We start from the raw sequence: 5,212 nt of genomic DNA on the forward strand, positions 1-5,212 counted from the left end.
GCCTCGAACTCAGAAATCCGCCTGCCTCTGCCTCCCGAGTGCTGGGATTAAAGGCGTGCGCCACCATGCCCAGCTCTATTAGCTAGTTTTAAACAGGATAACATTTGAAATGTAAATAAAGAAAATATCCAGTAAAAAAAAGAGCAAAGTAACACTGTATACATAGAATAAAATAGGAAGTGTTTCTATTCTCAATTTACTAATTTTCTACAAGAGATTGTGTAAAATAGTTGCTGATATTTATATATCAATAAAATTCTCAGCAAATGCTCTAATTTTCTTTCTAAATGACGATTTAATTTTTTATTACATGTACTCTGAAAACAGATTAACAATGCATTTGTATAATTCATTTAAGGTTCAAATTAATTTCTGTAATTTGTATTAATCTGTATTAATATCATAGTATTACAAATAGCACTTCTGAAACCTGTATGGTGTATTGTGGTAATCTCTTTTAACAAAACTTTGTGTTTCTTGGATTTTGTTTCCTGTCAATCTTGGAAGATGACTGAATTTCATGAAATTTTAAAAGAATATATTTTCTGAACTAGCCAGTACCCCCAGAGCTCATGTCTCTAGCTACATATGTAGCAGAGGATGGCCTAGTTGGCCATCATTGGGAAGAGAGGCCCCTAGGTCTAGCAAACTTTATATGCCCCAGTACAAGGGAACGCCAGGGCCAAGAAGTGGGAGTGGATGGGTAGGGGAGCAGGGCAGGAGGGAGGGATAGGGAACTTTCAGGATAGCATTTAAAATGTAAAAGAAAGAAAATATCTAATAAAATAAAAAAGAATATATTTTACCAAATTTATTTTAATAATTTCATACATGAATATTATTATTATGATAATATCCATCTTCCTATTCCCCCCCCCTTTTATCTCCCTTCCATTCATTCTTAAATGTAGGACTGGCATCATTCTTCTTATCAACCAGCACTCTTCTTTTTATATATATATTTATTTTTTTATTAGATATTTTCTTCATTTCCATTTCAAATGCTATCCCAAAAGTCCCCTATACCCTCCCGCCACCCTGCTCCCCTACCCACCCACACTCCTGCTTCTTGGCCTTGGCGCTCCCCTGTACTGGGGCATCTAAAGTTAACCAGCACTCTTCTTATTTCTTTATATTTTCCTGTCCTATTGTTCCTTTCAGTCTTGTGCAGGTGTTCACATATCCTGTACTCATGATCGCAATGCTCCTAAGTGTTTTATAGTATGCCAACCCATCCTCTAGCTCTTACAATAGAACAACAATTTTCTGAGTTTTGTTCCACTTTATGTCTTCTCTGGTCATTATTACTCACCCATTTTTGCTTAATTTGGGTTTATTTTACTCTCTTCCTAATATTGAGGTGGCAGCATAGATCATATTTTTACAAATTTCTACTTGTCTAGTATATAAATTCAATATTAATCATTTTTTCCATACTGATTTGAACTCTATCCCACAAATTTCAGTATTGTGACTTATTTTCTTAATTTAAATGCATTTCTAAATGTGGTGGTTCGAATAAGTATAACCCTCATAGGCTCTTATATTTGAATGCTTAGGGAGTAGCACTATTTAAAAGGATTAGGATAGATATGGCCTTGTTGGAGGAAGCATGCCCCTGGAAGTGTGCCAGGCCCAGAGACTTCTTGCTGTCTGTAAATCTAGATGCTGAAGTCTCAACTACCTCTCCAGCAGCATGTCTGCCTAAATGATCCCATGCTCCTCACCATTATGAAAATTTACTAATCCTCTGAAATTGTAAGCAAATTCCAATTAAATGTTTTCTTTTATAAGTGCTGCCATGGTCATGGTGTCTCAGTAGTAGAACAATGTTCTTATGTGAGGACACTCATTTATATGAAACTTTATCTTTTTTTTTTTTGTTTTGTTTTGTTTTTTTTTGGGTTTTCGAGACAGGGTTTCCCTGTGTAGCCCTGGCTGTCCTGGAACTCACTTTGTAGACCAGGCTGGCCTCGAACTCAGAAATCCGCCTGCCTCTGCCTCCCGAGTGCTGGGATTAAAGGCGTGCGCCACCACGCCCGGCTTGAAACTTTATCTTTAATCAATGAGCTATGTGTGCTTGTTATATTTAGATTCTATGTGTTTGACATTATTTTATTATTGATTTTTAGACTGTTTCCACAATAGCTAGAGAATCTCCTTGGCATTTGTTGCAAATCTGTAATATTTATTGTTTTTGTAGCTCAACATATTGTGTGTCTTGGGAAAAATACTAAATGTGTTTGAAAGGCTTCTTTTTATTCTAATGTTTTTAGTATATGAATGTAAATTTGATACTTTGGGATTCTGATATGATTGGATCCTATTCTGCTCATAATCTTCTGTCAGTTATTCTCTGTCAATTATTTGGATTGAAATACTGGAATCACTAAGTATATAGATTGCTTACTTTACTCTTTACTGTTGTTGTGATAGAATATCATGGCCAAAAGCCACTTAGGGAAGAAACAGTTTATTTGGCCTAATGTTCTAGTTTGGTTCTCTGATACTGTGATAAACACCATAATTAAAAGCAAATTGGAACAAACTTATTTGGCTTATATATCCCAATAACAGTCAATCACTGAGGAATGTCAGGACAGAAACAGAAGCAGGAGCAGGTGCAGAAACAAAAGAGGAAAGATGCTTACTGGCTTGTTTTCCATGGCTTGCTCGGCTTTTTTTGTTTGTTTGGTTGGTTTTGGGTTTTGTTTTGTTTTGTTTTGTTTTGTCTGTTTGTTTGTTTTTGTTTTTTTGTTTTTGTTTTTGTTGTTGTTGTTGTTGTTGTTTTTATACCTCGTAAGTCTATCAACTTAAACATGACACTGCCAATAGTGGACAGGACCCTCCCAAATCATTAGTCAAGAAAATGCAGCACAGACATGCCCATATGGCAATCTTATGGAAGTAATTCTTGAATTGATATTCTCTCTTCATAGATACATCTAGGCTTGTGTCAAAGTGACAAAACAAATCAGTACAACTTATGATTATAACAACATAGTTATGGAGAAGGCAAAATGCCAGGAGCTATAAGCTGAGGTACCACAGTGTAAACAACACAAAGGAAGTAAAGAGAATAGGAGGAAAATCTATAAACCTTAAAAGCCTGCCCCCTTTCACATACTTCCTCCAGCAAGGCTGCAGCTCCTAAGAGTCTATAATCTCCTCAAAACTGAAATACCATCTGAAGACCAAATACCCTTAAGAGACTTGAGGCCCCAGGGAGTGGGGAGTTCTAGTAGCATAGAAGGGGAGGGGGTGGAGACATCCTCTTGGAGATGGGGCAGGAGGTATTGGATGAGGAACAGTCAGAAGGCTGACCAGGAGGGGGATAATGACTGGACTGTAAAAAAGATTGAATAATAATAATAATAATAATAATAATAATAATAATAATGAAGAAGAAGAAGAAGAAACATGTGAACCTATGTGGGACATTTAAATTCAAATAACCAAAGAGCATATTTTAACCTATGGTTCTTTTTTTCCTAGGGGACACCAAAGTAGGTCCCCTTTTTATTGTGATTCAAGGCTATCATTGTTATGTTCACTTCCTGTATATGATGGACAAAAAGGGGGTTAATACTACATCTAGGTCTCAAATGTCCACCACAGAGTGGTATCTAATTCCAATCCCTTATTTTGGTAATAAAATGTTATATACTACAGTCATGGGAGTTTATATCAAATCTGGTCTGACATATTCCCAACTCTTGCATTATCTGTTTTAATCCATAAAGGAAGTCTATTTACTTTCAATCTCTGGTAATTCACCAGCATTGGCTCATACTTCGTGCAATAAATGTATTACCAAGTACATTAATAAGTGTTCTCTAAAATTTTGTGGTTTCAGGTTCTGCAGGTACTGATTTTAAAAGTAGGTGGTGTTGAAGGCAAGGTTTTGCATCTTCTCTGTGGAGGTTTGAGTGAGGATGGCCCCCCATAGGCTCATATATTTGAATGTTTAATCCTTAGTTGGTGGAACTGTTTTAGAAGGATTAGGAGGTATGACCTTGCTGGAAAAGGTGTGTCAATAGTGGATAGGCCTGCACCAGGCCCAGTTGGTCTCTGCCTTGGGTTTAAGGATAAGTTGTGAGCTCCCAGTTACTGATCTAATACCATGCCTACATATCTGCTACTGTATTCCTTCCCATGATGATCATGGGCTCACTCTATGAAACTTTAAGCAAGTCCCCCATTAAATGCTTTCTTTTAAAAAATTGCCTTAAACATGGTGTCTCATCAGAGCAAGAGAAGAACAGTAATAAAGACGTCCTCCAACATTACTAAGACATTTTTTGACGTCTTTTCTCTTCTGGTTTAGTAATAAGCCAGAAACAGGCTCCCATAGACTTTGTTTCTACTGGTTTCCAAGATTCCACAACACCGTCATAGTATAAATAACATATGGCATATATTCTATTAGCTATTCCCTGATTGTGAGCCTGATTATTTGAATCCATGGGCTAGACCAAGAAGAAAGATAGGTGCTATAGGTTACCACACACAGGTTTTTGGCCACATGGGTTCCTCAGCCACCAGGTATGGCTTTGTAAATCTTACATGAGAAGGTAGCTGGAGGTGGAGGGGCAGGTTCACATATTGGGGGCTGTAGGCCTTGTTGAACAGCAGGCTGTGGACAGGGCTTTGGGAAGTCTGAAGTGGGAGGAGCTTGAGAAAGAAGTGAATAGTCTTAGGTTGTCCCAAGAAGAGAAGGGATAGTAGGACAGATCCCAGTGTCGCAGACAGGTAAGGGTAGAGTTTGGGGGGAATTCCTGAGTGAGGGGATATAACTATAAAGAGGAGGCAAGAAAGTAAAACAGAAAAACAGATAAGCAGCATTTTGCTCCAGTAATTTCAGTTGCTCAGTGAGAGAAGTCTTAAAGACTGTACACTCTGGTGTAAAGACTAGCTGTCTTATTCACAGGACAAATCCATAGTACTTAGAAGACTTGGATCTAGTTGAAGAGAAAGTGACGACCTCTGTTTGATGAATCAGTATTGCAATAGACTCCCAATATTTCACTTTCCATGTCTTGTACGGTTGTGACTGATTACTATCTCCAAGATTATTGTTAATAATAAGCTAACTGGGACTCCGCCGAACTTAGTCTACAGGTTAGAGTGAGGACCACAGAGGCAGACAGCTTCTGGGACAGGCGGGAGCCACAGAGCCGCTGAGGCAGCACCCTTTTGGGGCCGCAGACAT

The sequence above is a fragment of the Mus caroli genome, chromosome X, assembly GCF_900094665.2.
Source record: "Mus caroli chromosome X, CAROLI_EIJ_v1.1, whole genome shotgun sequence".
Taxonomy (NCBI): domain Eukaryota; kingdom Metazoa; phylum Chordata; class Mammalia; order Rodentia; family Muridae; genus Mus; species Mus caroli.